Source organism: Citrus clementina, unplaced genomic scaffold, assembly GCF_000493195.1.
Source record: "Citrus clementina cultivar Clemenules unplaced genomic scaffold, Citrus_clementina_v1.0 scaffold_10, whole genome shotgun sequence".
NCBI classification, from domain to species: Eukaryota; Viridiplantae; Streptophyta; class Magnoliopsida; order Sapindales; family Rutaceae; genus Citrus; species Citrus x clementina.
In genome coordinates, this window is record NW_006263302.1 from 285,359 (window position 1) to 295,138 (window position 9,780).

The following is a 9,780-nucleotide window of genomic DNA, read 5'->3' on the forward strand; positions in this document are numbered from 1 at the left end:
ACGTTCAAGATTGAAGTAAATACAATATAAATTATTTTTGAGTAATTTTGTTGTAAACCCGTTTGCTGCATAAAAAAAATTATCTCATTGAAAAATAAATCAAAATAGTCCAAAATTTTATGACGTGGCTGCATCTTCGGCTGTAAAGTCAAACTTCATCACTTATTGCCCTTTGTAATAAGATTTGCCACCTCGCGTCTGATGTAAATTTGACTATATTGTGGCTATAGTAATGTCATATGTGGGCCACGGAACTCACGTGTTGTAGAAGCAAGTGAGGGCCATCACGGTCATATACCAGTTTCTTCACTCACACATGTGAAACACAGCCGCACCCACGTGACCTAGCCGAATTAGACATATAAAAGTGACTGATTGGGGTAAAGTACTCGAATGACGTAACAATTCACTAAAATACGAAATACACTGCATTTCCAATAACTTCGTATTGAAGGTTTCTGCTGCAGCTGTAACCGCTGATCATTTGACCCCATCGACCATATCCGAGGCGAATGGCCACAGCAGCCGTCCAACTTCCAGTCTGTGTGAGGTTGTCTTCCGGTCTGATGAAGTAGTTGTGATGAATGTAATTGTTTACAGTAAATCTTCTGCGGTCATTTGGAAATTTAACATGTCAGTTCGTTCCTCTGAACGACGATGTTATGGTTTTTATGGTCGTCGTTGCTTTGTTGCATAGATCTAAGTTACTAGTATTACTACTCCAAGCTGTAGGGTTCGGTGATTTTTTGACTAATGCACTGTCGTCTTATTGATGTTACATTCACATTTCATTAAACTTTTTGTTGCTTGCATACAGATAATGACTTGTGGAAAACACTACGTCGTCTTTGTGGGACGGATCCCTAGAGTATATGGGTCGTGGGCAGAGTGCCAGAGACAAGTTATTCGATATCTGGGAAATTCTTACCAATCGTATTCAACGAGGGAGGAAGCCGAAGAGGCATTCGAAGCATTTCGTCGTTCGGAAGTGGAAATATTTTTGTCGGGTCTTCAACTGGATCCCGTAAATGGAAATCGGCAACGACCGTTGGAGGGTCAGTTGCAAGAAGCTATTACTTCAGCTCCTGAGGATAAACTATCGCCGCATAGAACTTTAGTTATACTCTTGTTTGTAATTATATGTGTTGTTGTTATGAAGATACTGCGGTAAGAAAAACTATATGAAATGCCCAAACTGTTCCGAACCCTTGTACTGATCGGCGTTAGGAAAAAATAATAATAATAAAAGGTTGCACGTTAGTATTTTGTAATACAGTATGATCTGAGTTTAAATTTTCGGTTGGTCTTAATTAAATGGCGTTTGGGTTACTAGTTGACTAAGTTAACTCTTTTTACAATCGATGTAATGTGATGCGTTACAGTTACAGTTGTGTGGCCATTGTTTTGTGTATACTAAAAATGCTATTATGGACTCCTAATTACAAGTGATAATACATATAAACGTATGTACCATAGTGGGTTACATCGTTTACCGTAACTTACAATCCAAAGTTATATCCACCTAAACATAATGCCATATAAAAAAAATGTGGTTTAAAAAATCAAAGCTATGTACAGTTAGTATAAAATGAAATACAGTAAGGGTATGTTTGGCGCGCGGGTCTACAAGGGTCTGTCTTGTAATATTAATTCAGACCCGCGTTTGGCTGCAAAAAACATTTACCTGGCTTGAAAAGATTGTGCGGCAATTGAGGTGCAAACCGCCAAGTATGGTGCCATTCCGAGTCCCGCGGACGAACTTCGCCTTTATAATTAACTTAAATTTTATATTTTGATAATAATATTTATTACTACATACAAAAAATACAAAATATATTTGTAACAAAATTTAAGGAATTTAACATTAGTATATAGTATAAAGACAAAAAATTCAATTTTCTGTACAGATTGAAGCTTATAACCTTATAATTGACAACATACCATTTATTTTAAATTACTATAATGTAAATTTATTCATATATAAAAATGTTTATTACTTATGATTAATTTTTATATATTAATTACTATAATATATTTAAATAATGTAATCTCAAGTTATATTCTTATTTTAGATATCATTTAAGTACTTATTAATGAATATGATATATTTTTTATTATATAAATAAATAATACATTATGTAGTGTCCATGTTTTTAATATAATAAATTTTAACATATGAATAATAATTTATAATTTATATTAATAAATATTATATAAAATTAAAAGAAAATACAATTTTATATTATGTTATATTAAAAAAAGTTATATTATTTTTTATTATTAAGAAAAAGCAAAAGAACCAAAAAATGAAGAAGCAGATGGTAAAGCACAATAACTAATGCGACAGTTTGCTGCATTAGCAAACCCGTTAATCCCTTGTTAAATTTTGGCAAACATGATATTGATATTAAGCTAATGTGAACAGTCTTATAATACCCCCTTAATACTATAACCAAACATTGGCAAAAAGTCTTACATGGCCTTCAAATGAATCATGTTAAAGTTGGATTACAAGGATATCGAAAATAAGAATGTCCCCTTCAATCGTTGTGTAACTTAAGCCGTGAATATTAATTTTATAACGAATGGGAATTGGGGGACCAGCGAAAGTGCAGCTGTTGTTTGAAACCTCGTTTTGTTTTTGGCTTTTTTTGATATGGATCTAATCGAAATTATGGAAGGTAATTGAAACGCCTGGGATGTTAGGAATTGGATATCATTCTAACTGATAACAGGGCAGGACATCAATCGAGCTCCCAATATAATTATTCTAATAGCAAATTACGACTATTTTCGAAATTTTTACTATTGTTAACAAAATACTTCCAAATTATGCCTAAACCTCAAACTCGATACTTGCTTCTATACTGGAAGAGGGTATTTATTATTACATATCGGTGTATATTGTTTTATGTGATAATGAATTATTTTTTTAAATAAACATTTCCGATTGATAAGATTAAAAAAATTAATATGTCATTTTTTCTGGTGTTTATTGTACTTTGTATTTAATGATTTGTAACCCTAGTAAATTGGGCCACCCATGGACTGGAGGGACAAAATCAGTGAAACCCAATACAATTACAGTTGAAATTAAATAATCATTAATTTACGATGGTGCCTGGTTGGATAAGCAGTTACGCTGGTGGGCCTCGTTTTAATTGAACCCAAACACTATTTGTCATTTACTATAACGAAACGCCAGCCGTTGACCATATAACCTTTTTTTGGAGAAAGACAAACAACCCAAAACGGAAGTTGAAGCATCTTCTACGGTACAGTATCCACTCCCAAGGCAGTGCCAATTTCTCCTTTTGGCAATCGCAGCGCTTACCAAAATCAGCAATTGATGCTTCTTTGGAGGTCAATAATTTTTGTCCTTGGCTTGAATCGACATCCTTCGTGGCGGAAAGCGAAATGCACTTACTTGGTGTGTACAATTGGTAAGTGACCTATTTCATTCTAGGGTTTCGATTCTACATATATACATCCTGCAACTGGGGTTATTTTTGTAGCCGTTGTCCGTGTGTTAATTCCATGTAATAATGTTTTATTTAATTTATGGCCATATTACATGTAGTACATTGTAAAAATAATTGAGTAACTAATGTACACTGCTCTTCTTAGCTGAAAAAATTGGTAAATTCCTGCCCCCGACCTTCGTTTCATGTACAGTGACCAAATAAGCCCAAATAAATTTCATATTTTGTTTACAGTTTATGAACATGCAATGTAGTTGGATTTGTACCACGCACATGCAGTTGGAGGGTTAGTGTTGCATTAGTTCGTGCATTAACACTTATGTCCAAGTTTTTCATAGATTCTGTGTTAATGAAAAAATCATAATTAACTAATTCATACCCTGTTATTTCAATAATGAACATCTCCTTCCATGCCAGGCTGGGATACAACTTTGATCATGAGTCATTCAGCATTAAGGGTTCGGAAATCAAAGAGATTTATGCAAAAATAAACTGAGGTTAAAGCATATAGGATCAACGCTTTACCTGATTCAGTTCTCTGTCACATTCTGTCGTATCTACCCACAAAAAATGTCGTGGCAACTTCCATTCTAGCACGCAGGTGGAAGCTAGTTTGGACATCACTGCAGAAGCTGTATTTCGATGACAGGCAAAGCCGTAGGCTTCCTGGTATGATGGGTGATCCTATGCCAGGGTTTGAGGATTTTATTGAAAGAGTGCTTACTGGAACTCAGCCGATGAACATCACCATATTTTTTATGCACTGTTCCAAACTAGTTGATTTGTCTAGTTTTCACTTATGGGTTTGTTCTGCAGTTAGGCGTAATGCTCGGGAGATTGAACTATATCTTGACCAGAATCACCGCGTTGAGTTGCTTATGTCAGATTGAACTATACGCATCACCATCTGTTGAAGTACTAAAGCTTATGTCAGATTTTCTGCTCAAAGTTCCTGCCGGTGGAACCTGTTTTCCAAATGTGAAGATCCTTACTATGCAACTGGAAAGCCCTGACAACATTTTAACTGAAAAGCTCTTTTGCAGCTGCCCTTCGCTGGAAGAGTTGTCGATACAGGCTTATCTGAACGATGAAGGTCCCACAACAAAATTTGTCATATCATCCTCTACACTGAAGCAGTGCACTTTATGGGTAGAAACGGAAGGGGAAATGTTTACCCAAGCAGAGTACAAGGTTAGAATAACGGCTCCAAGCCTCGAACGTCTGCATATAATGTCTGACATCTTTGGGAAGTTTGTGGTGCACGATCTCAATTCACTAACGGACGTCATATTAGACATTGTATATGGGGAATGGTCACGGGTTGATCCAAACCGTTCAATACAACTGCTTCAACAGCTCAATAACACAACAAGCCTCACTGTTTCCTACGGCGTGCTTTGCGTAAGTATTGTCGTATTGTTCATGAGGTTTGACGAAAATATTTTTCAATCTCATGGTTTTGTCATCAAGTTACCAGTCATAACAACTACGTAACACTGAATCTATATCCTAGTTTCAAGCAACCATCCGTCAAGTCAGTTGCAATAAGAAGATATATGATAAATTTCTCCACCTTAAATGTTTTTAATTAAATTTTTGTGTATTCGCAGGCACTTGACCATGCGTATCACAAATGGTTTCCTGCACTTTCATATTTGCAGCATTTAGAAGTGGCAGTTGGAGCAATTGGATGGGCAGTTCTTCCTGTTATCCTGAGTAGTTCGGTCCATTTACAAAGTCTCGTCTTACGGAAGGTGATCATTTCATGAGCTTTTAACTTATAGCAGATAACATTTTTTTCATGTACTCGTTACTCGTTACTGATAATTGTGTTATTTATATGCAGCAAAGTAGGTTTGAAGTAACTGAAGAACAATTTGGTTGGATTGAAGGAGATATTGTCCCAAACTGTTTGCTTGAACATGTGAAGAAAATTGAAATTAAGGGAGTCGAGGGTGATGAAGACGAACTCATACTGGTGGAGTACTTGTTAAAGTACAGTTCAGTTCTGGAGGTGATGGTGATCTGCTTCAAGGGGTCTGTTTCAAAACCAGAGCGCAGGGACATTGGAAGGTCAATATTGCAGGTACAAAGAGACTCTAACAGTTGTAAACTTGAACTTGTTTGAAAGCTTGTCGGTTAGATGCGCTGCTGGTTTATGTTTCATACAGTGTGAAATAATTTTGGGTGGTGTAGGGGAAAAATTTTTGTATATGCCATCGTCATTGCCAAATGGAGACAACATTGTCGAAGGGGTTTCGGTTTTTGGTGTTCATGCATGGTGTGGGTTGCTTTACGCAACTTCAGTTAGACTGTTGCTTTATCAAACTTCGAAAACTGCATGCATGTTTACGGTGTTTATGGAATTGTTGTTGCATTTTATATGAAGACGATTGCAAGTTGCAACTGACGGTAATGATGCAGACAACATTTTCATTTTTTCGTTGTTTGTAGTAATGTGCGTTTATAATAAACAAGTTATAATTATTAATATACTAGTAATAATTATTAATATATAGTAATTATACTACTCCTAGTTATTATTATTATATAAGCAGAATAGAAGTGCTGCACAGGACAAATACATATGCAATTGGTTGTACAGTACAATAGTATATAACACTTTTGTACAGTCTCACCTTGAATTATAAGACTAATTTCACATTTTAATAAATTTGTCCAACAATATATTTATTAAATCTTGTAATATCAATTTATAATCCTATTTGTATTGTAACTGAGTAACGTAATAAATATATAATTGATTATAACATTTAATGTCTATATTTTTGCTTGCATTTAAAATTTTTGCGCTTTTTGTAATTACAATAATTTTTTTATTTATTTCTCACATGATATAAATTTATAAATTTAAATAATTTAATTTTTATGGATTGGTTTGATACTTCAGTTTTGATATATTATATTACTGTAATTTGTATTCACATTGTTATAATTTTGGTTGTAATATGGTAACTATTTTACAACAAAGTTAATGGAAATTCCTTTAGTCATAATTATTGTTCAACAACATTTAATCGTTTTTTTTATTATTTAATTTTTTATTAATTATTATTATTTGATATATAAAATATTGTTCAGAAAAAATAATAATATTTAATTATTAAATTTTAACCAAGCCAAAATGGGTTGGTTTTGGTTGGGTAAAAAATTTGTGGGTTGGTTTCAGATGAACCCTAATTTTTATGGATTGATTTAAATTTACTTAAAATCCAACCCAAACTAATTAATGGCCAACTCATTCTGTTAGTAATCACCACCAGTGAACAGCAGGAGGTAGAACATTTTAGAATTTATGAAACCAAAAATAGATCGATATCAATCAAATTATTTCATAGGCCCAAACACTTGTAATTTATTATGGTTATAATCCATCGTACCACTGAAGTAAGTCAGAATCATATGAATATCAAGTACAGTTGGTTAGTTTAGGCAGATACATGCAAACTACTGGAGGAAAATTACCATTAACTGCGGCAACCACAAGCAGCAGAAATGATTATCTTAATAAATGTTTATACATTGAAATTTGGGAACCACATGTTAATAATTTCTGTAGGGCCCATGGCGATTAATGTCAAACTGAACACCAAAATGGTGCTACGGCCTTGGGGGAAGTAGTTGTTGTTTAATAAAGTTCACATTAAATGCTAGGTAAGAAAAAAAAAATTTTAATGCAATGCTAGGTAAGCATTAAAAGCACATAATACGTGGCCATGAACGAATCAGATATGATGATTTCAAATTTGGAATGAACCAAAGGCGGGAATTTGGTGAAACTTTTTGCCACTCAAATATTCCAGCCACTTGACCGATTTAATTTTACTTTTGACATTCCTTTACAGGGAATGGTTACAAACTTACAACTACCAGTAACAGAAACGGAGAAACAGACACCAATTACCAACGAAGGTCGCTGAAACTTAACGGAAATCAACCGAAGACTCCAAACAATCCCGAATCTGTGTCCACTACTCCTTTTCAGAAGGTACGCTGCATACCCCTTGCATATAAGACATGTTAAAGTTTTATGTCCCGAAAACGCTCCAGTATAGATATAACCAATTATTACAACATCCCACAAACAATAGTTAACTTTAACTGGGGATAAAAAGAACGTGAGTGAATATGGGGATCAATGTAAAACTTAACTATATGATCATCGTAGATGTTGTTGCTACCATTGCCATGCATGAAAATGTTGGATTAACACGAAAAGGACCTATATTTTATTTATCAATTATGTCAAGGTTATTTAAAGGGTATTATCTATTTACATGTCGCTGTAAATGCACTGGCAGCAATAGAATTTATTGTAAGCAATGCAAGGATTGGCGTTTATATATTATTCATAATAATTTTTTGTTGCAGTCTATCAATTAGATAATGTCGTCTGCTTCAGATTCAGAGACTGAGTGGGAGTCCCGATATGAAATCCATGATGTCCCTGATGATGCCAGGTTTTCAGAATGTGAAGATGGGTGGGCAGACGATGAAAGAGATGAAGTCGCAACGGTTAATATACCAGTGAATCAGCAAGAAGGCGAACAATGTGACCAATTTGAATCATACACAAATATACATGGCACCAGTGGGACCGATCAAGAGGGTACTAATTACCGAGGGTTGAAATCTATGGATATTGTTGGCAAAGAGTTTGTATCTGAGGCTGAAGCAGAGTCTTTTTTCATTGAATATGCGAGAGTCATGGGATTTGGGGTGAGAAGACACAATAAGAGATGGAATACAAAGGGAACGTTAATTGGAAGGATTTGGGTTTGCAGCAGACAGGGGTTTCGTCAGAAGAAGTTTCTAGAAAGAGAAGATCAAAAGCGAGAGGCGAGACCTATTACAAGGACAGGTTGCGGGGTTGAGTTTCGTGTTGCTATCAAAGATGATACAAGTCTATGGGTATGTACTCATTTTAACGGCAATCATAATCATAACTTAACGCCTCCACACCATGTACACTATATAAGATCTCATCAGAGGCTATCGGAGGCATATATAGCTGCAGCCTCTTCACTTAATGCCGTTGGGGTGAGACCATCACAAATACATGAATATATAGTGGAACGGTCAGGCGGGTATATGGACGTTGGCTATTTGAGAAAGGATGTTCAAAATCGTCTCAACTATGAGAAACGAAGACAACTTCAGGAATCTGACGCTGAAGCCTGTTTGTCATACCTTGAAGGGAAGAGGAGTGTTGATCCTGCATTCTATTACGACTTCACCATTAATGAGCACAATAGATTAGGAGATCTATTTTGGTGTGATGGAGGAGCACGTGCAGATTATGCTCTGTTTGGGGATGTACTTGCATTTGATGCAACATATCGCACAAATGCCTATCGGAAGCCTTTTGTTGTATTGTTGGGTATCAATCACCATAGAAGGTCCATTGTTTTCGGATTTGCATTATTATCGGATGAGACAGAGCACACTTACACTTGGTTATTACAGACTTTCTTATTAGCAATGGAGGGGAAGCAGCCGAAGACAGTTATTACTGATGGTGACAAGGCCATGCGGAATGCTATATCGAACAAATTTCTGGAGGCTCATCATAGGCTTTGTTGTTGGCATCTTGGCCGAAATGCACAAGCCAACGTCAACAAGGACTTCACAGCAGACTTTCAGCGATGCATGCTGCGACCATACACAGAAGAGCAATTTGAGGTAAAATGGAAAGAAATTGTTCAGCGTCACAATGTTGAAAGCCATGAATGGGTTATGAAGATGTACAGAGAGAAGGCTATGTGGGCTGAGGCATACTTAAGGGGAAAGTTTTTCGGTGGAATGAGAAGCACACAACGATCGGAAGGATTGAATGCGTACCTTAATCATTATGTTAACATCAAATTGCGCCTCATAGCATTTGTGAAGCAGATGGATAGGCTAATTGATAGACAACGGGAGGTAGAAGGCAAAGATGATTATGATAGTAAAGAAGTTCGCCCTGTTCTAATTACGCACATGAAACCGTTCGAGGCTGCGGCTACCGAAGCTTATACCAGAGCAATGTTTCGACTAGTGAGAGATCAAATACTGCAAGAAGGGATGCTTATAGCCGTGGAAGTGGCAAGTGAAGATAATTCGAAATCTTTCCGAGTGAAAAAGTGGAAAGTTTCAGAAGACGAATGCCGGGTTCACATACAGGGGACATGGGATACCGTTTCATGCACCTGTTTGATGATGGAGACTGTAGGAATACCTTGTTCACATTTGTTTGCGGTTATGAAGGTGGAAAATCTTGAAGTTATCCCACGTTGCA